At 42.7% G+C, this 27829-nt stretch overlaps 1 non-coding gene across 1 annotated transcript; it reads right to left on the reverse strand.

Annotated features, from left to right (window-relative positions):
- Positions 1-22842: 22842 nt before the first annotated feature.
- On the reverse strand, positions 22843-22949 carry LOC130501712 (small nucleolar RNA R71). Its single transcript, XR_008939851.1, has one exon. It is a non-coding gene; the product is annotated as a small nucleolar RNA R71 (small nucleolar RNA).
- Positions 22950-27829: the final 4880 nt, after the last annotated feature.

The following is a 27829-nucleotide window of genomic DNA, read 5'->3' on the forward strand; positions in this document are numbered from 1 at the left end:
TGAGAAACAAGCAAAGGAGGAGCTTACTTGAGAAGCAAGTATGTCCGTACACATCTAAGGCTATGTGTGGAGTACAAGGCAAGGAAGTGAACCAAAGGGAAAGTATTAACTTACCTTGACACTTACCTTGACGAGAAGAAGCAAGAGAGACGTTGGGAGAACAAGATCACATGTCTGGTTAAGCTCCAAGTCAAATGGAACCGTTGGGTCCTGTCCACTATCTCGGCTCAGACCTGCGCACACAGCCTGGGACTCACTCTCCTTTGTTTATTACTTTCCTAGATATTTCCTAGACAAGTATTATTCTATTCAGCCTGATTTCTCTATTTATGTAACACTTGAACCATACCAAATTTATATCAAGAATTATGTCTTTCATTCTCTTTGTCTCTCAATCTCGCTACTCTCTCTCACTCATCTCTCCATACTTCTAATCTTATCATTCTTTCATGGTATCAGAGGCTACTAAGCTCTTGAGACCTAAATACTTTCCGCAAACACTTCTCTGTTTTTCTCCATTTCTTTTCATCCGTGAGACATCTTGTTCTTGTTCTAGTTCTATTTTTGGGCAAAGTTCTTGGTGTTCTTTGAGGTGTTCTTCAAGTTCATCTCCAGATTTTACCAAATAGCAAGTTTTTTCAAACTGTTCTTGAGAGTTCTGTTTCTTTCTTTTCAAAACACCTTGTCCAACTATTCTTGAGCTGTTCTTATGGATCCCACTCTGGTTCCTCTCATGAAACTCAAGAATGGTGACTTTCCAGTTACTCTCAAAGGAGGTAACTACTTACACTGGGCGCGGCTAACCAAGACAGCTCTAGGAGGCAGAGGTCTCTGGGGAGTTGTTGAAGAAGGCTTGGACACCAAGAGAAGACTATCCTGAGAGGATTGTTAAGGAGGTGGTGGAAGCTGATGCGGATGCTGGGAACAAGAAGAGAGTTCAAAGGATCTCCTGGTTCTGTCCATCCTTCAACACAGCCTGGAACCAACAATCTTGGAAGCCTATGACTACTGTGAGACGTCCAAAGGACTTGTGGGACACACTCAAGAAGGTGTTTGGTAATGTCTCCAACATCAACCGTGTGTATGAAGTCAAGAGGGCTATCAATAACTTGTGTCAGGAGGTACTGAGTTTGATAACATTTTGGGAAGTTCAGATCCCTTGGGCAGAGCTGGAAATGTTGAGACCAGCAACCTTGGACCCTGATGTGTTGAATGAGAGAAGGGAACAAGACAAAGTCTTTGCTTTGCTGTTCACTCTCAACCCCGGGTATAATGACCTAATCAAACACATCCTAAGGGGAGTGAGTCTCCCATCTCTTGATGATGTTTGTGCTCAGATTCAAAAGGAGAAGGGCTCTGTGGGGCTCTTTGGAGGAAAAGGAGCTCTTATGATTGCAAACCAAGCCAAAGAAGAAGAAGAGATGGGCGTGGCAAACAAGGGCTCTTACAAACCAGAAGAGAAGAAAGTGTGGGTGTGTGATCACTGCAAGAAGAAGGGTCACGGCAAGGACAAATGCTGGATTCTCCACCCACATCTCAAGCCTCAGAAGTTCAGGACTCCATATGCTGATGCTAGAGCCCATTTCTCTGGTGAGATGGGAGGTTCATCTACACCAAAGCAAGCAATGGTTCCTGGTGATGGAAAGGCCTTAACATTCAATGGGAGTTCAGCCATGGGAACTGCTCAGGATGAGACTATTAGGAGGTCAGACCTTCAGGCTCTCATCAAAGTCTCAAGGACAACTCTGGTAACACACTTGGTATCTCTCTTAATGCATCCTTACAATCACCTATTGCTTGCATTACTTCAACTCATGAAACTAGTTGTGGTAAGCCTCTTGTAATTGATTCAGGAGCTTCTCATCACATGATTAGTGATTCTAGGTTGATTAGTAATGTTAAACCTGCTCTAGGAAATGTGATGATTGCAAATGGGGATAAGATACCAATTAGAGGTGTTGGAACTCTTAAACTGTTTGAAAAAGATACTAGTGCCTTTTATATGCCATCCTTTGCATCTAATCTGTTATCTGTGAAAAAGGTCACTAATGATTTAAATTGCAAAGTGATATTTAGTCCTAATGAGGTTATGTTTCAGGATATTGAGACTAGTAGGTTGCTTGGCAATGGGTGTGAGCAAGGAGACTTGTACCTTCTTGAAGACATCAAGCCAGCAGCTGATTATCTACTGCTTTCATTTCAATTCCTGTTAACAATAATGTATTATGGCATGCTAGACTAGGTCATCCACACTCTAGGGCTCTGAACCTTTTATTGCCTAATGTTTCCTTTAAAAATGATGGCTGTGAAGCTTGTATTCTTGGCAAACATTGCAAGACTGTGTTTCCTAAGTCTTCCACGATTTATGAACACTGCTTTGATCTTATTCATTCTGATGTGTGGACTGCACCATGCATATCTAGGGAGAATCATAAGTATTTTGTCACCTTTATTGATCAAAAATCGAAATACACTTGGCTTACCATGATTCAGACCAAAGATAGGGTGCTAGATGCTTTCATAAATTTTCAAAACTATATAACTAACCAATTCAATGTTAAGATCAAAGTATTCAGGTCAGATAATGGAGGAGAATACACAAGTCATGCATTCAAAAATCACCTTGCCAAACACGGCATCATCCATCAAACAAGTTGCCCTTATACACCACAACAAAATGGTGTAGCTGAGAGGAAGAATAGACATTTGATGGAAGTGGCAAGGTGTATGATGTTCTATACCAACGTGCCCAAACGTTTCTGGAGTGATGCAGTCATGACAGCATGTTACCTTATCAATAGAACCCCAACAAGAGTACTAGATGACCTCACTCCATATGAGGTATTGAACAACAAGAAACCCTCCCTTGATCACTTGCGTGTATTTGGGTGCTTGTGTTATGTGTTACAGCCAGGTATGCAGCGGAACAAACTAGAGGCCAGAAGCACTAAGGCTGTATTCATTGGCTACTCTACCACTCAGAAAGGCTACAAATGCTATGATCCCAACATGAGGAGGGTTCATGTGTCAAGAGATGTCAAGTTTGTGGAATCAAGGGGTTTTATGAGGAGAAGAGTTGGGATGAGCTCAAGGACCTCTCTCAATCATCCACTGATAGGGCAAACAATTTGAGAAGAATTATGGAGTCTCTTGGCATCCATATGCCTCAGCCGAGTCAAAATCAAAGTGATGGAGCTGGTGGTTCTGACAATGGGAGTGCTGGAGCAGGAAATCAACCTCCAGCAGCTGTGAGTGAAGAGGTTACTCCGGCAAGTGAGGATTCCCATCCTAATCCTGAAGGGGGAATCAAGAAGCATCACCACACAGTGATCAGGTTCATGATCAGGATGGAAATGCAAATACACCAGCTGAGGAGCAACAAGTTGGGGAACACATAGTAGAGAACCAGAATGTGGAAGAGGAACAGGTAGCTCAACCAATGCTTAGGAGAAGCACAAGGGAGAGAAGACCAGCCTCAAACTGGACAAATACAAGAGTGTACTTCAACAATCAAGCAGTAGCTCATCCAACTCAAGCAGTGTGTTCTCTAGCTCAGTATCCAGTGGAACATCAAGCTTTCATGATCAGCTTAGATGAAGAATACATCCCAAGGTCTTATGAAGAAGCTATGGCATTGGATGAGTGGCGTGAGTCAGTTGGAGATGAGGTTGGGGCTATGATCAAAAATGGCACATGGTATGAGACCAAACTCCCAAAAGGCAAGAAGGCAGTAACAAGCAGACTTCTCTTTACCATCAAGTATCAAGCAAATGGAAAGCCAGAAAGGAGGAAGACAAGACTTGTAGCAAGAGGCTACACTCAAGTTTATGGAGAAGATTACTTGGATACCTTTGCACCAGTGGCAAAGCTACACACGATCAGAGTGGTTCTCTCACTGGCAGTGAACCTAGAGTGGGATCTATGGCAGATGGATGTCAAGAATGCTTTCCTACAAGGTGAACTAGAAGATGAAGTCTATATGAGGCCACCTCCTGGTATGGAAGATCTTGTACAACCAGGAAATGTTCTCAGGCTAAGGAAAGCAATCTATGGGTTAAAGCAATCCCCAAGAGCCTGGTACCACAAGCTCAGCACAACACTAAATGGAAGAGGGTTCAACAAGTCTGAAGCTGATCACACTTTGTTTACACTGACCACGGAACAAGGTATCATAGTCATCCTGATATATGTGGATGACATTATCATTACAGGCAGTGATAAAGAAGGTATCATCTTAACTAAGGCTTTTCTTAAATCCTCATTTGATATCAAAGACTTGGGAGAACTAAAGTACTTTCTAGGGATTGAGATATGCCGATCTAAAGAGGGGCTATTCTTAAACCAGAGAAAGTACACACTTGATATGTTGAGTGAGGCAGGTGATCTAGGTGCAAAGAAAGCAAAGACTCCATTGGAAGATGGGTACAAAGTATTGCGAAAGGGGGAGTTTGAGGATAAACCATTTGAAGATGTCAAGAGGTACAGAAGAATGGTGGGAAAACTCATCTATCTAACCATCACAAGGCCAGATATATGCTTTGCCGTGAACCAAGTGAGCCAGCAGATGCAAGCACCAAAAGTTCATCATTGGGGCATGGTTGAGAGGATTCTAAGGTATCTAAGAGAAGCACCAGGACAAGGAATCTGGATGGGGTGCAATAAGAGCACTGAGATAGTTGGATACTGTGATGCTGATTGGGCAGGAGATAGAGTTGATAGGAGATCAACTACTGGCTATTGCACTTTCATTGGAGGCAACTTGGTGACTTGGAAGAGCAAGAAACAAAAGGTTATGTCTTGTTCAAGTGCTGAAGCTGAGTATAGGGCAATGAGGAAGCTGACAAGTGAGTTGATCTGGATCAAGGGGTTGCTTAAGGATTTGGGAATTGAGTTCACAACACCTATCACCATGCATTGTGACAACCAGGCAGCTATACACATTGCCAGCAACTCTGTCTTCCACGAGAGAACCAAGCACATTGAGGTTGATTGTCACAAAGTGAGGCAAGCAGTTGAACAGAAGGTCATACTCCCATGCTACACCAGAAGTGAGGATCAGTTGGCAGATATCTTCACCAAGGCTGCAAGTTCTAAAGTCTGCGAGTTCATTCATTCAAAGCTTGGACTTGTGGATCTTTCATCTCAGTGATCCCCTCATCATGAAGTGTTCTACTCTTTCCTTGGTGTGTTTTTGTCCCACTGGGTTTTGCACATCAAGGTTTTAATGAGGGAATGCTTCATGATCTTCCAAGCTTGACTTGTTCCATATGGTCAAGCTTGAGGGGGAGTGTTGAGATGAAGCAAATAAGATGCAGCTAGTGTGATTACATAAGAAGGAATCAGGCGCATGAGAAACAAGCAAAGGAGGAGCTTACTTGAGAAGCAAGTATGTCCGTACACATCTAAGGCTATGTGTGGAGTACAAGGCAAGGAAGTGAACCAAAGGGAAGTATTAACTTACCTTGACACTTACCTTGACGAGAAGAAGCAAGAGAGACGTTGGGAGAACAAGATCACATGTCTGGTTAAGCTCCAAGTCAAATGGAACCGTTGGGTCCTGTCACTATCTCGGCTCAGACCTGCGCACACAGCCTTGGACTCACTCTCCTTTGTTTATTACTTTCCTAGATATTTCCTAGACAAGTATTATTCTATTCAGCCTGATTTCTCTATTTATGTAACACTTGAACCATACCAAATTTATATCAAGAATTATGTCTTTCATTCTCTTTGTCTCTCAATCTCGCTACTCTCTCTCACTCATCTCTCCATACTTCTAATCTTATCATTCTTTCATGGTATCAGAGCTACTAAGCTCTTGAGACCTAATACTTCCGCAAACACATTCTCTGTTTTTCTCCATTTCTTTTCATCCGTGAGACATCTTGTTCTTGTTCTAGTTCTATTTTTGGCAAAGTTCTTGGTGTTCTTGAGGTGTTCTTCAAGTTCATCTCCAGATTTTACCAAAAATAGCAAAGTTTGTTCAAACTGTTCTTGAGAGTTCTGTTTCTTTCTTTTCAAAAACACCTTGTCCAACTATTCTTGAGCTGTTCTTATGGATCCCAACTCTGGTTCCTCTCATGAAAACTCAGAATGGTGACTATTCCAGTTACTCTCAAAGGAGGTAACTACTTACACTGGGCGCGCATACATACTAGAGAAGCCTTATTATGAGGGTGACTATTCCAGTTACTCTCAAAGGAGGTAACTACTTACACATAGTAGAGAACCAGAATGTGGAAGAGGAACAGGTAGCTCAACCAATGCTTAGGAGAAGCACAAGGGAGAGAAGACCAGCCTCAAACTGGACAAATACAAGAGTGTACTTCAACAATCAAGCAGTAGCTCATCCAACTCAAGCAGTGTGTTCTCTAGCTCAGTATCCAGTGGAACATCAAGCTTTCATGATCAGCTTAGATGAAGAATACATCCCAAGGTCTTATGAAGAAGCTATGGCATTGGATGAGTGGCGTGAGTCAGTTGGAGATAATTAAGAGTTCTAATCTCTTACTTAGCCTCATCTCTCCATACTTCTAATCTTATCATTCTTTCAAAGATGAGGCTAAGTAAGAGATGAGGTTTCTACACTATTTGGGAGTTTGGGAAAATAGTGAATAATGAATAGTGAATGCACACTATTCACTATTACAATAGTTACCACAGTGACAATGGTAACTAAGTGAGAAGAAGTAAAGTGAGGCAAAGACACCAAGTGGTGTGGAAGGTTAGGCTGCGCAACTAAGCTTTGAATTACAAACCATATGACCGTTAAGGAAGAAGGAAGAGGCGCGCATACAGGCTGTCATGGTCTGGAAAGTAAAAGACATCTAGTCAAGATGCCAAAGCATGTGATGATGCACCTGATTGGCTAAGCTTGGTGTGGCGCTTACCTTATCCTTGACCTCACATGCTTACTACAGTTTATTGTTGTCGAAACCCTTGTCTTAGTCTCTCTATATATTTGTAAACCTCTCATTAATAATAAGCTAAGCAAGTTATTGCTCTCTCCCTCTTGTCTTGGTTACTATTAAATCTAAGAATCATTTCTTGAAATTTCAGTCTCTTAATCTCTTTTAGTCTCCTTTAATCTTCATAAACATTCAGATTATACAAAATAATATGGCATCAGAGCCTGGTTGAAGACAATCTGAGTTCGTGTGAGCTCTTTGGTGATTCCTTAGTGAAGATCCAAAGAGAAACTTGGTGTTCTTGGTGTTATTGCGGCTGTTCTTCAAAGTTCTTCTTTTCCGGGTTATCTCAAGCTCAAAACTAAATCTTTCCGGTACGTTGAAGCTAGAGAAGTGTGTTGTCTACGTTCGTGGTGTGAAGACTCAAGCTCAAAATCAGTTCCAGTCGGTTCAAGCTAAGTTTACTCTGTTCAAGTTTGATATCTTTGAAGAAGGTACAATCGGGTAGCTAGGTGTGAAAAGTTGTTTGCTTTAGTCTTTGCGGTTCAAGTTTGTGTCTTTAGCAAGATATAGACTTGTGTGGTGTTTGAGAAAGCTTAGTGTGTGAAGAGTGAGAACACTAGGGTCGTTGTTGGTTAAGACATGGAAGGAAGTATGCATATGAAAGTTGCGGTTGTGTTCAAGGGAACCAACTATCTTGTGTGGTCTCGGATGGTGAGAACCACAGTGGGTTGCAAGGGTTTGTGGAGTCATATCACCAAGGGTGAAGCTTCAAAGCTCGGGGAACTGAAGAAAGACAGGGAAGAAGTCTCAAGTGATGATGTAGAGAAGTGGGAGCAAGAAGACATGCTTGTGATGTCAGTCTTGCCCGCTTCATTGGAACCAGCTATCTTGGATGCTTATAGCTACTGTGAGTCATCTAAGGAGCTGTGGGATACCTTGAAAAAGGTTTATGGGAACACTTCAAACCTCAGTAGAGTCTTTGAAGTGAAGCATGCGATCAATGGCCTTACACAAGAAGACATGGAGTTCACTAAACATCTCGGAAGGTTTAGAACTCTATGGTCCGAACTGGAGATGCTGAGGCCGACCACTACAGATGTTGAAGAGCTTAACAAGAGAAGGGAACAAGACAAGGTCTTTGGTTTGTTGTCGACACTGAACCCAACCTACAATGGTCTCATTCAGCACATGTTAAGAGATGATGATCTCCCTGACTTGGAGGAAGTGTGCTCTCGGATTCAAAAGGAGCAGGGCTCCATTGGCTTGTTTGGTAAGAAGGGAGAACTATCCTTGGCGAATCATGCCACTCAAGGTGAGCATGGAGAAGCCCCACAAGCCAACAAAGCAACACAAGGGAAGTATGAGAAGTTCAATGGAAGTTGTGATCATTGTAAGAAGCATGGGCACAAGAAGAGTAGCTGCTGGATTCTCCATCCACACTTGAAGCCGGCTAAGTTCATGAAGGATAGAGAAGCAAGGGCTCACATGCCTGATGGTTCAAGTGGAGGATCGAGTGGAGCTGGTACTAGCAAAGGTCAGGAAGTGACAATGCAGGATACTGGTGGTGATGGCAAAGCCCTGGTGGCTTATTCTGGTCCTCCTACCATCCCCAACAACCCTTGTGATGATTACATCAAGAAATCTGACCTTGATGCAATCATAAAACACTTCAAGGATCATGGTAACTTTGGTAATAACCTTGGGTATTCTTTTGGTGCTAGGATGGTAGATAATCTTGTGGAGATGAGCAGCATTGATAGTATGGTTGATAGAATAAGGGATATGCATCATGGTGTTTCTAGTGTTGCTAGTCTTGCTAGGACTGATCATATTCATTCTTTCAAGCCATCTAGCATTCTTGCTCTCATTGCTAAGTCTTGTGTATCAAAACCATTGATAGTTGATTCTGGTGCATCTCATCACATGATAAGTGACACTAGGTTGATTAAGAACATTCTCCCTCATTCTGGCCATGTGATGATTGCTAATGGTGATAGGATTCCTATTAAAGGAATAGGAAGTCTCAAGCTGTTTGATAAAGAGTCTCAAGCTCTTTATATGCCTGATTTTGCTTCAAATCTTTTATCTGTTAAGAGATGTGCTACTGATTTGCAATGTAATGTTATCTTTAGCCCTAATGATGTGAAGTTTCAGGATATTAAAAGCAGCAAGATGATTGGAAAAGGAGTGACCAAGGGTGACTTGTATTTACTTGAAGATCTTGCTCCCATTTCCAACTATAGCTGCTCGTTTACTACTATTTCTGCTTCTGGTTTAAGTAAAAATGCATTGTGGCATGCTAGACTAGGACACCCTCATAATAAGGCTTTTAAACTGATGTTGCCAGGTGTTTCTTTTGAGAATAATGATTGTGAAGCTTGTATTTTAGGCAAGCATTGTAAAACTGTCTTTCCAAACTCTTCTATTGTTTATGAGAAATGTTTTGATCTTATTCATTCTGATGTTTGGACTGCTCCTTGCTTGTCTAGAGATTCTCATAAGTATTATGTCTCTTTCATTGATGAAAAATCCAAATACACCTGGCTAACACTTATTCCAACCAAAGATAGGGTGCTTGATGCATTTAAAAATTTTCAAGCTTATGTGACTAACCATTATCATGCCAAAACTAAAATTTTCAGGTCTGATAATGGTGGAGAGTACACTGGACATGCTTTCAAGCAACACCTATCTTCCCATGGAATCTTGCATCAAACAAGTTGTCCCTATACACCACAACAGAATGGTGTAGCTGAGAGGAAGAACCGACACCTCATGGAGGTGGCAAGGACTATGATGCTTCAGTCTAAGGTGCCTAAGAGATTTTGGAGTGATGCTGTGGTCACAGCTTGCTATTTGATCAACCGAACTCCTACACTGGTTTTAAAAGGACAGGCTCCATTTGAGGTATTGAACCAATACAAACCTACCTTGGAGCATATGAGAGTGTTTGGATGTTTGTGTTATGTGATGGTGCCTAGTGAGATGAGAAACAAGCTGGAAGCTAGAAGTAAGAAGGCAATGTTTGTGGGATATTCCCACACACAAAAGGGATACAAGTGCTATGATCCTGACACAAGAAGAGTGTTAGTATCAAGAGAAGTGAAGTTAATAGAAGAAAGAGGGTACTATGAGGAGCAGAATCAGGAAGATTTGAAGGATCTTACCTCGGATAGAGCTTCTACATTGAGAACCATCTTAGAGGGACTTGGAATCAACATGTCCCAAGATCAGTCTCCGGGAACTACAGCAAGAACACCACCAAGAGATCAAGCAGTGGATCAGTCAACTCCCATCCTTGATCATGTGGGGGGAGAGAGTTCAAGTGGAGAAGAGAGTTCGGGCAGTTCTCATGACCAAGGTGTGGTAGCTAGTGATGGAGCTGAAGAGAGTCAGCCAACAACTAGTGAAGTGGGTGAGGAAGCAGCTGGTGATAGTGGGCAGGACAATATACAAGACCAAGAGAAAGCCGAGTCACCACAAGAGGCTTCACCACCAGCCTTGAGAAGGAGCACAAGAGTTAGGAGGGATGCTTCCAACTGGGTAAACACGAGAGGGTACTACAATGCCCAGGCTGTGGAGCATCCTTCTCAAGCTGTGTGTTCTTTTGCTCAATATCCAGAAGAACATTGTGCTTTTCAAGTGAGTTTGGATGAGAGTTATGTTCCAAGAAGCTATGAAGAGGCAATGCTTATACAAGAATGGAGAGACTCAGTCAATGCTGAAGCAGATGCTATGATCAAGAATGATACATGGTATGAGAGTGCTTTACCAAAAGGAAAGAGGGCTGTGTCTAGTAGGTGGATCTTTACTATCAAGTATCTTCCAAATGGGAAGATAGATAGGTGCAAGACAAGACTGGTGGCAAGAGGGTTCACTCAAACATGTGGAGAAGACTACATTGATACTTTTGCACCAGTGGCTAAGTGATAAATTGTATGAATCAAGAGTGTATGTGTGAAGATTAATCAAGAACAGAGTGAGAATCCGAGAGAGAGAGAGAGAGAGAGTGATATTGCGCAAGAGAGAAAATAAGAAGAGGAATTATATTTCCTTACTTGATATGTTTCTAGTACATGAGTATTTAAAGAGAGACAAGGGAGACATAGATCAGTCGACAATAATAAACAAAGATATCCTAGAAATAATATAAACTAGACTACTCTTGGACTGGAATGCACAGACTTGGTCAGGTGGAGAGCGACAGGTCCTAACGGGTGGGAGAGATCTTGAATCATTAACCAACCCGTGACTTTGCTTCTCAACGTCTCTCTTCTTCCTATTGTCGATCAGAGATATTCTTCTTGCCATCTCTTGACTTTAAGTCACCTTCTCTCCAAGTCTTGCTCTCCAAGGTAGGTTAGGTTGTACGGACAGACTTGTCTTCCAAGGTAAGTTGATTCTTTGCTTATTCTAACCATGCTGATCTATCTTACTCCTTTACGCCATTCTTGATCTTACTATCATGACTAATACTCTTTATTTCTTCATGTCAACACTCCCCCTCAAGCTTGACCATATGAAACAAGTCAAGCTTGGAAGCCATGAAGCAATCCCTCATTAAAACCTTAGCTAGGCAAAACCCAGTGGGATAAAATCCAAGCCAAGGAAAAAGAGTAGATCACTCCATGGAGGAGAGATCAGTGACATGAGATATCTATGAGTCCCATCCTCGGATGGATGGACTCACACACTTTGGTACTTGCTGCCTTTGTGAAGATATCAGCTAGCTGGTCTTCACTTCTTGTGTAGCATGGGAGAATTACTTGCTGCTCCACGGCCTGTCTCACCTTGTGGCAGTCTACTTCTATGTGTTTGGTTCTCTCATGAAACACTGAGTTGGATGCTATGTGTATTGCCGCCTGGTTGTCACAATGCATAGTCATTGGTGTGTTGATCTCGATCCCCAAGTCTTTTAGCAGTCCCTTGATCCATATAAGCTCACTTGTAAGCTTCCTCATTGATCTATACTCTGCCTCAGCACTTGAGCATGATACCACCTTCTGCTTCTTGCTCTTCCATGTGACCAGATTCCCTCCAATGAAGGTGCAATAGCCTGTAGTTGATCTTCTATCAACTCTATCTCCAGCCCAATCAGCATCACAGTACCCAACCACTTCAGTGTTCTTGTTACATGCCATCCACACTCCTTGACCAGGCGCTTCTCTCAAGTATCTTAAGATCCTTTCCACCATATTCCAGTGATGAACCTTAGGAGATCCCATGTGCTGGCTTACTTGGTTCACGGCAAAGCACACATCAGGCCTGGTAATGGTTAGATAGATGAGCTTGCCCACCATTCTTCTATACTTCTTGACATCTTTGAATGGAGTAGCTTCATACTCCCCCTCTCGCAGCACCTTGTAGCCTTCTTCCAATGGTGTTTTGGCCTGTCTACTTCCAATGGTTCCTGCCTCATTCAAGATATCAAGTGTGTACTTCCTTTGAGATATGAACAACCCCTCTTTAGAGCGGCAAAATTCAATCCCAAGGAAGTACCTTAACTCTCCCAAATCCTTAATATCAAAAGTAGATTTAAGGAAAGATTTAGTTGAGATGATACCTTCCTTGTTGCTACCAGTGATGATTATGTCATCCACATATACCAGAATGACTATGATGCCTTCCTTGCTGGTGAGCGTGAAGAGAGAATGGTCTGCTTGTGATTTCACAAAGCCTCTTCCATTCAAGGTTGAGCTTAGCTTGTGGTACCATGCTCTTGGAGATTGTTTCAATCCGTAGATGGCCTTCCTGAGTCTAAGCACATTTCCTGGTTTCACCATGTCTTCAAGGCCAGGAGGAGGTCTCATGTATACTTCATCATCTAACTCTCCTTGAAGAAATGCATTCTTCACATCCATTTGCCACAAGTCCCACTCCAAGTTGACCGCAAGTGAGAGTAGGATTCTTATGGTGTGCAGTTTTGCCACTGGTGCAAATGTATCCAAGTAATCTTCACCATAAACTTGAGTGTAGCCTCTTGCCACCAGTCTGGTTTTCTTCCTCTCTGGTTTTCCATTGGCTCCATACTTGATTGTGAAGATCAGCCGGCTTGTCACTGCTTTCTTTCCTTTGGGAAGCTCACTTTCAAAGTAAGTTCCATTCTTTTCCATAGCTCCCATCTCATCTCCAACAGATGCTCCCCACTCCTCATCTTGCATGGCTTCCTCATATGTCTTTGGAATCCATTCTTGATCCACTTCGGTGATGAAAGCTTGATGCTCTGCTGGGTAGTGAGCTAGTGAGCATACTGCACTAATGGGGTGTGCCACGGCTTCTGCATTGAAGTACACTCTTGTCTTAGTCCAATCTGAAGCTGGTTTCCTGATCCTTGTACTTCTTCTAGGTTGTATCTGCTCAGGTTCTGTTTCAGCTTCAGTGACTCCGGTTGGTGCTATCATCTCATCTTGATCATGAGATACTGAGGTTTCTTGAGGTTGCATTGGTTGTTGCTCAGTACTATCACCCCCTTCAGTATCAAGATGAGTGATCTCAACATCTGTAGCTGCTTCTTCAGTAGCTTGTGTTGGAACCTCACTGACCGGGGCTGGTGATCTAGACAAACTGATGCCAAGCCTCTCCATCACCACTCTAAGGTTACTTGCTCTGTCCGAGGCAGATTGAGATAGATTTTCAAGCTCTTCCCAACTCCTCTCAGCATAATAGCCTTTTGATTCCAGAAACTTCACATCCTTTGACACTAGGACCCTTCTTGTCTCTGGAACATAACACTTGTATCCCTTCTGATGTGTAGAGTAGCCAATAAACATAGCCTTAGTGCTCTTAGGTTCTAGCTTGTTCCTTAGTTCTCCTGGTACAAAGACAAAGCAAACACACCCAAAAACCCTCAAATGATCTATGGAAGGTTTAGTTTTGTTCAGTACCTCATATGGTGTGGAATCAAGTAGGACTCTAGTGGGAGTGCGGTTGATAAGGTAAGTGGCAGTGACAACTGCATCACCCCAAAACCTCTTAGGGACATTTGCATGAAACATAATGCTCCTGGCCACCTCCATTAGATGCCTATTCTTCCTTTCAGCCACACCATTTTGTTGTGGAGTATAGGGACAGCTAGTTTGATGTATGATTCCATGCGCGGCTAAGTGTTGTTTGAAGGCTGTGCTAGTGTACTCACCACCATTATCTGATCTAAGAATTTTAATCTTGACATTGAAATGGTTAGTGATGTAGTTTTGAAAATTTTTAAAAGCTTCTAGCACCCTATCTTTAGATTGCAACAGAGTTATCCAAGTGTACTTAGACTTTTCATCTATGAATGTCACGAAATACTTATGGTGTTCTCTAGATGCACATGGGGCAGTCCATACATCCGAATGAATCAAGTCAAAACAATTATCATAGATAGTCTTGGATTTTGGAAACACAATTCTACAATGTTTTCCTAGAATACAAGCTTCACAATCATTTTGAAAATTAACACTAGGCAACAGGATGTTTAAGGCATGAGAATGAGGATGTCCTAATCTAGCATGCCACATTACATCTTTAGGGAAATCAGAAACAGAAACAAATGCAACAGATAAATCAGATGCTGGTCTTGTGTCCTCAAGCAAGTATAAATCTCCTTTTGTGACACCTTTTCCAAGCAACTTACTTGAATCAATATCCTGAAAATACACACTGTTAGGAGTGAAAGTAACATGACAGTTTAAATCATTTGTGACTCTCTTAACAGATAACAGGTTTGAAGCAAAGGTTGGCATATAAAAGGCTTTTGATTCTTTATCAAATAGCTTAAGATCGCCAACCCCTTTAATTGGGATTTTATCACCATTAGCTATCATCACATTTCCTAAGGCTGGAACTATGTTTTTAATCAGGTTTAAATCACTAATCATATGATGTGAAGCACCAGAGTCAATTATCAATGGTTTAGCCGATTTTAACAAGTTTAAAACATCACCAGCAGTGTGAGAAGCATTGAGAGAGATACCAAGAGTTCTAGAGATACCAGATTCTTTTAGGGCCTTGATGAGAGCATCCAAGTCAGACTTCTTGAGGAGTTCATCCAGGTTAGGCCTTGGTGTATTGTACACTGATGTAGATGCCATTGCGCTTCCACCACCTTGGTTTGGAGTCGCCGGTTCAACACCATCAGCTGAGAAGTTAGCTCTTGCATCCTGGTACTGTGATCTTGGTTCCTTGAACTTGTTTGGCTTTAGGTGAGGGTGCAGGATCCAGCACTTGTCTTTGAGATGACCCTTCTTCTTGCAGTGGTCACAGATCAAGGACTTCCTATCCTCATGCTTGTAAGCAGCTTTGTTGGCAACAATCTCCTCAGCTTGATGCGCCATGTTTAAGTCTCCTTTGCTTCCAAACAAGCTTACTGACCCTTCTTCCTTCTGGATTTGTGCACAAACATCATCTAGGTCAGGGAGTTTATCAGCTCTTAAGATGTGTTTGATTAGTGCTCCATAGGATGTGTTGAGGGTGAGAAGCATTCCAAAGACTTTGTCTTCTTCACGCCTGGCTAGGAGAATGTCAGGATCCACAGTGTGAGGTCTCAGCAGCTCCAGCTCGGCCCAAAGAGATCTGAACTTGCCAAAGTGTGATTGAAACTCCATGTCCCCTTGGTTGAGACCATTGAGAGCTTTCTTCACTTCAAAGACCCTTGTCAGGTTGGAAACATTCCCATACACTTTGTACAGAGTGTCCCATAGCTGCTTGGTGGTCTCACAGTAGGAGTAGGACTCCATGATTGCGGGTTCAAGAGAACTAAGGAGAGCTGAGAGCACCATGAGGTCTTCTTGGCCCCATTTGTCTTCATCAGCTTCTTCTTTCTCTTTTCCCTTCTCTTCTTGGACAGTAGGCTTTGTGGGTGCTTCAGTTGTTGCATACTTCCACAAGCCTTTGCCTCCAAGAGCTCTCTTCACCATCCTGGCCCAGAAGAGGTAATTAACCCCTTTCAAGGTCACAGGAATGTTGAGATGTTTGTGGTTGCTGTTGTGTTCATCCATCTTTCTTCAACTCGCCAAGAACAGGAGAGAGAAAGTTTGTGAGATGAATTTGAAACAAGAACAGAGTAGATTTGCGGAAGAGAAATAGGTTTCAAGAGCTTTGATGCTCTGATACCATGATAAATTGTATGAATCAAGAGTGTATGTGTGAAGATTAATCAAGAACAGAGTGAGAATCCGAGAGAGAGAGAGAGAGAGAGTGATATTGCGCAAGAGAGAAAATAAGAAGAGGAATTATATTTCCTTACTTGATATGTTTCTAGTACATGAGTATTTAAAGAGAGACAAGGGAGACATAGATCAGTCGACAATAATAAACAAAGATATCCTAGAAATAATATAAACTAGACTACTCTTGGACTGGAATGCACAGACTTGGTCAGGTGGAGAGCGACAGGTCCTAACGGGTGGGAGAGATCTTGAATCATTAACCAACCCGTGACTTTGCTTCTCAACGTCTCTCTTCTTCCTATTGTCGATCAGAGATATTCTTCTTGCCATCTCTTGACTTTAAGTCACCTTCTCTCCAAGTCTTGCTCTCCAAGGTAGGTTAGGTTGTACGGACAGACTTGTCTTCCAAGGTAAGTTGATTCTTTGCTTATTCTAACCATGCTGATCTATCTTACTCCTTTACGCCATTCTTGATCTTACTATCATGACTAATACTCTTTATTTCTTCATGTCAACACTAAGCTCCATACAATCCGAGTTGTCTTATCAGTGGCAGTGAACCTTGAGTGGGATCTTTGGCAAATGGATGTCAAGGTTGCTTTTCTACAAGGAGAGCTGGAAGATGAAGTGTACATGTTGCCACCACCTGGTCTTGAGCATCTAGTAAAGAAGGGAAATGTTTTGAGGTTAAAGAAAGCAATCTATGGTCTCAAGCAATCTCCTAGAGCTTGGTACCACAAGCTGAGCACAACCTTGAATGGTAGAGGCTTCAGGAAGTCAGAACTTGATCATACTCTCTTTACATTGGTTACACCATCAGGTATCATTGTAATCCTTGTATATGTTGATGATATTATCATCACTGGTTCTGATAAAACAGGTATCAAGGCAACTAAGGAGTTTCTCAAATCTGTTTTTGATATTAAAGACTTAGGAGAGATGAAATACTTTCTTGGTATTGAGCTGTGTAGGGCCAAGGAAGGATTGTTTATCTCTCAAAGGAAATATACACTTGATATCTTGAAAGATGCATGTGCATATGGAGGCAAGGTGGCTAAGATGCCCATGGAGGATGGGTACAAGGTCCCACGTGAGGGGGAGATTGAAGATAGCAAGCTCTTCCATGATCCAAAGCTTTATAGAAAGCTTGTTGGTAAGTTAATCTATTTAACCATCACTCGGCCTGATATATGTTTTGCTGTGAATCAGGTAAGCCAGCATATGCAAGCTCCGAAGGAACACCATTGGAGAATGGTGGAGAGGCTGCTGATGTACCTGAATGGGACTCAAGGTCTTGGTGTATGGATGGGTTGCAACAAGAGTACAGAAGTGGTGGGCTATTGTGATGCTGATTGGGCAGGGGATAGAGTTGATTGAAGATCAACCACTGGCTATTGCACTTTCATTGGTGGTAACTTCGTTACTTGGAAGAGTAAGAAGCAGAAGGTGGTCTCATGTTCTAGTGCTGAAGCCGAGTACAGAGCCATGCTGAAGCTAACCAATGAGCTTGTGTGGATCAAGGGGATTTTAAAGCACTTAGAGATTGATCAAGCTACACCAATGACTATGCATTGTGATAACCAAGCAGCTATTCACATTGCATCCAACTCAGTGTTCCATGAGAGGACCAAGCACATAGATGTTGATTGCCACAAGGTCAGGCAGATGATTGTACTTGGAGTGATCTTACCATGTTACACTAGAAGTGAAGATCAGTTGGCTGATGTATTCACCAAGGCTGCGAGGCAGAAGACAATGGAGTCCATCCATATCAGGTTGGGCCTCATTGATTTGAGCAAGAGGAGCTGATCCCCTTAGCTATGAGGTCTTCACTCTTTTTCCCTCAATAGAGTTTTGTCCCATTGGGTTTTCTCTAGTGAGGTTTTTAACGAGGAAGATCTCATGGCTTTCCAAGCTTGACTTGTTCCATATGGTCAAGCTTGAGGGGGAGTGCTGAGATGAGAGGCTTAAGTTAAGAGAAGATGAGGCTAAGTAAGAGATGAGGTTTCTATAGTATTTGAGAGTTTGGGCAAATAGTGAATAGTGAATAGTGAATGCACACTATTCACTATTACAATAGTTACTACAGTGACAATGGTAACTAAGTGAGAAGAAGTAAAGTGAGGCAAAGACACCAAGTGGTGTGGAAGGTTAGGCTGCGCAACTAAGGTTTGAATTACAAACCATATGACCGTTAAGGAAGAAGGAAGAGGCGCGCATACAGGCTGTCATGGTCTGGAAAGTAAAAGGCATCTAGTCAAGATGCCAAAGCATGTGATGCACCTGATTGGCTAAGCTTGGTTTGGCGCTTACCTTACTCTTGACCTCACATGCTTACTACAGTATATTGTTGTCGAAACCCTTGTCTTAGTCTCTCTATATATTTGTAAACCTCTCATTAATAATAAGCTAAGCAAGTTATGTCTCTCTCTCTCTAGTCTTGGTTACTATTAAATCTAAGAATCATTTCTTGACATTTCAGTCTCTTAATCTCTTTTAAGTCTCCTTTAATCTTTATAAACACTCAGATTATACAAAATAATATTATCTTCATGATTCTTATCAAACGAGGATGAACCACGATCTAAGAAGCTTTATTTGGAAGCACTAATCAGTGGAGAATAACCAGGAAGTTGAATAAAACTCATAGGAGTCTTGAGTAAGAAGATATCCCACTTTCGATCCAGATGATTTCAGATTAGCCTGTTCGGACATATGGCAATATCTTCAAGATTCTTATCAAACCAGGATGAACCACGATCTAAGAAGCTTTATTTGGAACCACTAATCAGTGGATAATAACCAGGAAGTTGAATAAATCTCATAAGTGTTGTGAGCAAGAAGATATCCCACCTTCTATCAAGATGATTTCAGATTAGTCTGTTCGGACATATGGCAATATCTGCATGATTCTTATCAAACCAGGATGAACCACGATATAAGAAGCTTTATTTGGAACCACTAATCAGTGGAGAATAACCAGGAAGTTGAATAAATCTCATAGGAGTTGAGTAAGAAGATATCTCACATTTTATCCAGATGATTCCAGATTAGCCTGTTCGGACATATGGCAATATCTTCATGATTCTTATCAAACCAGAATGAACCACGATCTAAGAAGCTTTATTTGGAACCACTAATCAGTGGAGAATAACCAGGAAGTTGAATAGATCTCATAGGAGTTGTGAGTAAGAAGATATCCCACTTTCTATCCAAATGATTCCAGATTTGCCTGTTCGGACATATGGCAATATCTTCATGATTCTTATCAAACCAGGATGAACCAATATGTAAGAAGCTTGATTGGGAACCACTAATCAGTGGAGAATAACCAGGCAGTTGAATAAGTCTCATAGGAGTTGTGAGTAAGAAGATATCCCACTTTCTATCCAGATGATTCCAGATTAGCCTGTTCGGACATATGGCAATAGCTTTATGATTCTTATCAAACCAGGATTAACCACGATCTAAGAAGCTTTATTTGGAACCATTAATCAGTGGAGAATAACCAGGAAGTTGAATAAATCTCATAAGTGTTGTGAGCAAGAAGATATCCCACCTTCTATCCAGATGATTCCAGATTAGCCTGTTCGGACATATGCCATTATCTTCATGACTCTTATCAAACCAGGATGAACCACGATATAAGAAGCTTTATTAGGAACCACTAATCAGTGAAGAATAGCCAGGAAGTTGAATAAATCTCATAGGAGTTGTGAGTAAGAAGATATCCCACTTTCTATCCAGATGATTCCAGATTAGCCTGTTCAGACATATGGCAATATCTTCAAGATTCTTATCAAACCAGGATGAACCACGATATAAGAAGCTTTATTTGGAACCACTAATCAGTGGATAATAACCAGAAAGTTGAATAAATCTCATAAGTGTTGTGAGCAAGAAAATATCCCACCTTCTATCAAGATAATTCCAGATTAGCCTGTTCGGACATATGGCAATATCTTCATGATTCTTATCAAACCAGGATGAACCACGATCTAAGAAGCTTTATTTGGAACCACTAATTAGTGGAGAATAACCAGGAAGTTGAATAAATCTCATAGGAGTTTTGAGTAAGAAGATATCCGACTTTCTATCCAGATGATTCCAGATTAGCCTGTTCGGACATATGGCAATATCTTCAAGATTCTTATCAAATCAGGATGAACCACGATCTAAGAAGCTTTATTTGGAACCACTAATCAGTGGATAATAACCAGGAAGTTGAATAAATCTCATAAGTGTTGTGAGCAAGAAGATATCCCACCTTCTATCAAGATCATTCCAGATTAGCTTGTTCGGACATATGGCAATATCTTCATGATTCTTATCAAACCAGGATGAACCACGATCTAAGAAGCTTTATTTGGAACCACTAATCAGTGGAGAATAACCAGGAAGTTTAATAAATCTCATAGCAGTTGTGAGTAAGAAGATATCCCACTTTCTATCCAGATGATTCCAGATTAGCCTGTTCGGACATATGCCATTATCTTCCTGATTCTTATCATACCAGGATGAACCACGATCTAAGAAGCTTTATTTTGAACCACTAATCAGTGGAGAATAACCAGGAAGTTGAATAAATCTCATAGGAGTTGTGAGTAAGAAGATATCCCATTTTCTATCCAGATGATTCCAGATTAGCCTTTTCGGACATATGGCAATATCTTCATGATTCTTATCAAACCAGGATGAACCAATATGTAAGAAGCTTGATTGGGAACAACTAATCAGTGGAGAATAACCAGAAAGTTGAATAAATCTCATAGGAGTTGTGAGTAAGAAGATATCCCACTTTCTATCCAGATGATTCCAGATTAGCCTGTTCGGACATATGGCAATAGCTTCATGATTCTTATCAAACCAGGATGAACCACGATCTAAGAAGCTTTATGATATATGGTGTTTTTCACATCATTGTATATATGTTTTCATTCGTGTCAGTCTAGTCCTTTTTGGCCTTTTACAGGTCTGGAGTTAGTAGAAGAGAGAAGAGAAGGTGCATGATGAAAAGATGTCCTTTTGGAGCAATTCTGCGGAGAACAGTCAAGTAGAACAGTCCCGAGACTGTTCTCTCTCAAGCGGAACAAGCAGACGGAGTGATCCGTAGATTGTTTCCGACGAATATGGAAACTCCTATTTCGGGAATTAAAGCCCTGTTGCCCTAATCTCTTTTCTTCTGATTGGCGCCTCCATATAAAAACGCCATCTATCATTTTTTTTTCTTAGGCTAGTTTTACAAGAGAACACTGTGATATTGTGATCTGCAACTTGTAAGGGAGAAGAATCCATCCTCTCATAGAGAAGATCCTCTGAACCCTTTTTGTTTCATACTCTGTTCTTATGCAATTTTATTCAGGATTTATGTCTTTGATTATCTGCATCATGATCGAGTAGTAGCGTTGCTCACCTAGGGTTTTTAGGGTGTTGAGGCATGAGCTAAACGTAGATAAGCGATTCATTAACTATTCTTCATTCAAACTGTTCTTAATGCTTTCATTAAACTGATCACTTGATGTTAGATCACTAGTTCATCACCTAGTTAACCGCTTAGGAGATAACTTGACATGTATTGAATTAGCTTAGTATCCCTAATCAGCGAAAGTAGATATTAGGGTGGTAAGTGAACTGATCAGACCTGTTCTCTAAAGCTTGCAATCGATCCTCATCCCAACGATAGTTTGGTGGTGAGATCGATCTGCAAAGCGATCACTGCCACGACAGTGGAGTGTTCCAGCTGATTGATCCGAGTTCTAGAAAGCACTTCATCGTGCTTGAATAATTTTTTGGCTCCATTTCAACACCCAATGAAATACCCTAGGCTAGCTCTTGTTTAATTGAATCAATCTCGTGTTTTATTTGCTTGTTAACTATTGTCACTTTATAACAAAATTCTTATCTTCCTCTTAGCTTGATTTCGGAACTTATAGAACTAGAGTTTAGACTGGTCCTCTGGATTTGAATCTCAAGTACTACAATTGCAACTGTTAACTTGGCAGTAGCAAGGATTCATTTTTAGTGTATCAAGTTTTGGTGCCGTTGCGACGGGGACCAGATTTTTTTTTACCTCTAATTTTCGGTTTCATATCTAGTCTAAGATATCTGACTCGTGTTTATTTCTTTGTTTCAGCTGATGATCCAGGTGCATGACCAGTAGACATACTCGGAGCAACAAACAAGGACCACTGCATCAGCTTACCAACGAAGAATTAGCGAGATTGGAACGACAGAACCGTCAACAGCCGAGATCTACGAACACCAACATGGGTGATCACCAGGATGATCTCACTGCTGCGTTTTCACTCATGCAACAGCAGATGCAGCAGATGCAGCAAACGATCCAAGCGCAGCAAGCTCCTGCCGAGCAAGCTGCTCTGAATGCTGCGAATCAGCAGAACCAACCGGAGGAGGTTGTTCCGATCGGCCAGAAAAACCTACTGCGTAATCTGCCTGCTACGCGATCTGCCATCAACCCTCCACCGTGCACTAGGCAAGACTTCGAGATCAAGCCAGCCTTGATAAGTCTGGTGCAAAGGAAGATCTTCAATGGACTTCCTGCTGAGATACCGATGGACCACATCGAGAACTTTGAGAAGATGTGTGGTTTCACTAAAGCGAATGAAGTACCACCCGATTACATCAAGTGTACTCTGTTCCCTTTCTCTCTTGATGGGAAAGCTTCTCGCTGGCTAGATTCCCTACATACTGGATCACTCACCACTTGGGAACAAGTCCGATCAGCTTTCTTGAGCCACTTCTACACGAAATCGAAGACGGCAGCTCTGAGACAGAAGATCGCGACCTTCAAGCAGCTAGTAGACGAGCCGTTCTGCGATGCATGGGAGCGATTCAATGTCTACCGCAGGGAGTGCCCACATCACGGTTTTGAGGAAGACTATATGCTGGGAGTGTTCTACGATGGAATATGCTGGGAGTACAGGAACGCTTTGAACTCAGCCAGTAATGGAGATTTCATGACCCAGTCCACTCAAGGTGCCTTCGCATTGATTGAGAACATGGCTTCAAGCTCAGCTGATAACAACCGCGAGACTGACCGCACTAAAAAGGTGAACAGCGTTGAAAACAGCAAGATTGATGAGCTCTCTGCCAAGGTCGATCAGCTGATTAAGAGCAACCAGAACCATGTCTTCATCATGGAAGAATCCCCTCAGGATAAAGAAACCGCGGAAGGCACATCAGAGGCAGATCAGTCGGCTGAAGATCAGCATGAAGTGAGCTATGTGAATGGGCAAGGATGACAGTTCAAGAACTATCACCCGAACCCTAACGTGAGGAACAATCCCCACCTGTTCAATGCCCCTAAACCAGACGATAAAGCTCAAGGCAATCAGGGTCAGAACAGTGGATACCAAAGGCCTTATGGCAATCAGGGAAGAACCTTTGTCCTCAACCCAGCTCAGAATGCCCAGTTCCACAGCCAGAAACAGCCGGTTAATCAGCAGGCTGCACAACCGGCTCAGACTGCTCCGCATGATGACATGAAGAGCCTCGCAAATATGATGAGTCAACTGCTCCAAGGTCAGCAGATCCAGGGAAAAGCACTGAACCAGGTTACCAACGACATCAACACCAGGATGAATCATATGTTCAATGACCGGAGTGCCAAGTATGACAATGTCTCAAGCCATATGAGACAGATGGATATTCAGATTGCTCAGACTGCTGAGAGTGTGAAGAGACAGCAAGGAACTCTCCCTGGAAAAACAGATAAAAACCCTAAGAAAATTCACATCGGCTGAGAAAGGGAAGCAGAAGGAGTCAGATCAACCGCCTAAAGTTGTACCTACAGATGCGGAAGAGGCAGAACAACCTACTGAGACTGTTCGGACTGAAGCAGAGCGACCCGCTGGGGTTGTTCCAGCGACTGCAGCACCTTCTCCTGCTCGTCAGTATGTACCAAAAGTACCCTACCCTGTTCCAGCTAAGGTAACTCGCAAGGATAAGGAAGAGATGAAGTGCAGGAAGATGCTGGAAGACCTAACTGTCAAGCTCCCTCTGATGAGTGCGATCCAGATGATACCATCCATGCGTAGCTTTGTGAAGGGACTGATCTCTGGGAAGATATCTGATGACAGCGAGTTCATGATTGTCTCTAAGGAGTGCAGTGCAGTGCTCCTGAATAAAAGGATCAAGAAACTGGGTGATCCGGGAAAGTTTGTCCTCTCGGTTCAGATTGGGAGAACAGTCTTCTCATGCTCACTGGTCGATCTAGGGTCAAGCATAAACCTCAAGCGGCTTGGATACACGGACTTCAAGCCTACCAGGATGTCCCTAGTGTTTGCTGACCGATCCGTGAAGTCTCCAGTTGGGATCCTCGAGGATCTTCAAGTTTTGGTTGGGAACACACTGGTCCCTGCCGATTTCGTTGTTCTGGAACTCGAGGAGGAGTCAAAGGATCCCCTGATCCTGGGCAGACCATTTCTATGCACTGTTGGAGCTATCATTGATGTCCGACAAGGGAAGATTGATCTCCATCTTGGAGATATTGTGATGAAGTTTGAGATGAACCAGATGCTCAAGAAGCCGATGCTGGATGGACAAACCTTTACTGTCCAAGAAGATGGTGATCCGCTAGAGCCGCATGAGGGAATGATTGAGGAAATTCTCACTGATGATCCTGTTGAACTCGCCTTAGTCAGAGCTGAAGCCGAGCAGAGTTTAGAGAGTGTTGATGCTGATGCCTATGCCAAGTTCCTGGATTCAGCCAGGAGTATAGAAAGGATGGTGCCAAATCTAAGTCTGGGGGAGAACAGCGAGTCCAGCAAATCTGCTGGAACAACCGCGCCTCAGAACCCGTCTGTTCCGGCAGCTCAGACCGATGACTCATGGAGCGAGCTGAAAGCTCCAAAGGTAGAGCTCAAATCCCTTCCCAAGGGACTCAGGTATGCATTTATTGGACCTAACTCTACATATCCTGTCATTGTGAATGCTGACCTGAACAATGCCGAGACTGCTCTGCTTTTGTGTGAAATGAGAAAATATCGTAAGGCATTGGGTTATTCTCTAGCTGACATACCTGGCATTTCACCTGATCTGTGCATGCATAGAATACACCTGGAAGATGAATCGATGACTTCTGTAGAACATCCGAGGAGGTTAAACCCAAATCTAAAAGATGTTGTAAAGAAAGAGATAATGAAACTTCTAGAAGCAGGTGTGATCTATGCGATCTCTGATAGTAAGTGGGTTAGTCCTGTGCATGTAGTACCTAAGAAGGGTGGGATCACTGTGGTAACCAATGAAAAGAATGAATTGATCCCTACTAGAACAGTTACTGGTCATCGCATGTGCATTGATTTTCGTAAGCTTAATGCTGCGACTCGTAAGGATCACTTCCCACTTCCTTTTATTGATCAAATGCTTGAGAGATTGGCTAACCACCCTTACTATTGCTTTTTAGATGGTTATTCAGGTTTCTTTCAGATTCCCATCCACCCAGACGATCAGGAGAAGACGAGTTCACATGCCCTTATGGAACATATGCATACAGGAGGATGCCCTTCGGCTTGTGCAATGCTCCAGCGACCTTCCAGCGCTGCATGATGTTTATTTTTACTGATCTGATCGAAGACATAATGGAGGTTTTCATGGACGATTTCAGCGTCTATGGAAGCTCCTTTCATGTCTGTTTGTCAAATTTGTGCAGGGTGCTGAAGCGATGCGAGGAGAAGCATCTGGTGCTGAACTGGGAGAAATGCCACTTCATGGTCAAAGATGGGATTGTTCTGGGACACAAGATATCAGAGAAAGGCATTGAGGTGGACAAGGCAAAGATCGAGGTTATGATGAGTCTGCAACCACCGACTTCAGTGAAGGGAATCAGGAGTTTCTTGAGACACGCTGGTTTCTATAGGAGGTTCATCCAGGACTTCTCTAAAATCGCGAGACCACTCACTCGGTTGCTCTGCAAAGAAGCTCAGTTCGCCTTTGACAGCGACTGCCTAGCCGCATTCCACATGATCAAGGGAGCTCTAGTCAGTGCACCAATTGTTCAACCTCCAGACTGGGATCTTCCTTTTGAGATCATGACAGATGCAAGTGATTTTTCAGTGGGAGCAGTCCTTGGACAGCGTAAAAACAAGAAGCTTCACGTGATATACTATGCAAGCAGGACCTTAGATGAAGCTCAGTGCCGATACGCAACCACAGAGAAGGAGCTCCTTGCCATCGTGTTCGCTTTTGAGAAGTTCAGATCCTATCTGGTTGGATCAAAGGTGATTGTGCACACAGACCACACGGCTCTCAAGTACCTACTCACGAAAAAGGATGCTAAACCGCGGCTTTTAAGATGGATCCTCTTGCTTCAAGAATTTGATCTGGAGATAAGAGACAAGAAGGGGGTTGATAATGGAGTGGCAGATCATCTCTCTAGGATGAAAGTGTCAGATGAGACAATTCTTGACGAGGAACAACCGATGGAATACGTCAACGCGATTGGTCTATGCAACTTGGAACAGTCGTCACCTGTCATCAAGGACTGTTCTCGCGTAGAAGGAGCATTTGTTGCAGTGATCCAGAAGCAGTACCCGAACCTTCCATGGTTTGCTGAGATTGCCAACTTCTTGGCAGCTGAGAAAGAGCCTTTGAGGTTTACTGGGAATGAGAAGAGGAAATTTCTAAGGGAAGCAAGGCACTACTTCTGGGATGAGCCGTATCTATATCGGCAAGGCAAGGATGGGATCTTCAGAAGATGTGTTCCAGAGGCTGATATTCCAGGGATCCTTCACCACTGTCACGGTTCCTCTTATGCTGGTCATTTTGCCACCTTCAAAACAGTATCCAAGATCCTCCAAGCCGGTTTCTGGTGGCCCACTATGTTCAGAGATGCTCACGCTTTCATATCACGATGCAATTCATGCCAAAGGATGGGGAGTATAAGAAAGAGAAACGAGATGCCTCAGAACTACATCTTGGAAGTTGAAGTGTTCGACTGCTGGGGGATCGATTTCATGGGACCATTCCCAGTCTCTCACAAGAACGAGTACATCTTGGTTGCTGTGGACTATGTCTCCAAGTGGGTAGAAGCGATTGCTAGTCCAACCAATGATGCGCGAGTTGTAACCAAGATGTTCACCTCCATCATCTTTCCAAGATTTGGAGTGCCTAGAGTGGTTATAAGCGATGGTGGAACTCACTTCATCAATAAGTTGTTCCAAGGATTGCTGAGCAAGAATGGTGTGAAACAAAAAGTTGCAACCGCCTATCATCCCCAGACAAGTGGTCAAGTGGAAGTTTCCAACAGAGAGATCAAGAGCATCCTGCAGAAGACTGTCAACACCACCCGCAAGGACTGGTCCCTTAAGCTTGACGATGCTCTCTGGGCGTACCGAATAGCCTACAAGACCCCTTTAGGGACCACTCCCTATCGTCTGGTCTATGGCAAGGCGTGCCACCTACCTGTTGAGTTAGAGTACAAGGCGGCTTGGGCTGTCAAACTACTCAACTTCGACATCAAACCCGCCAAGGAGAGGCAACCATTCAGATCCACGAGTTGGAAGAGATCAGGCATCTGGCCTATGAGAGTTCTAAGATCTACAAGGAGAAGACCAAGGCGTTCCATGACAAACGGATCATCAGCAGAAGCTTTGCTCCGAATGATCGGGTCTTACTCTTCAACTCCAGGGTTAAGCTGTTTCCTGGAAAGCTTAAGTCCAGATGGTCTGGACCTTTCACCATCAAGGAGGTTCGCCCCTATGGAGCTGTTGTGTTGCTGGACACAAGAGGTGGAGAATTTGTTGTTAATGG

This window comes from Raphanus sativus, unplaced genomic scaffold, assembly GCF_000801105.2.
Source record: "Raphanus sativus cultivar WK10039 unplaced genomic scaffold, ASM80110v3 Scaffold0259, whole genome shotgun sequence".
Taxonomy (NCBI): Eukaryota; Viridiplantae; Streptophyta; class Magnoliopsida; order Brassicales; family Brassicaceae; genus Raphanus; species Raphanus sativus.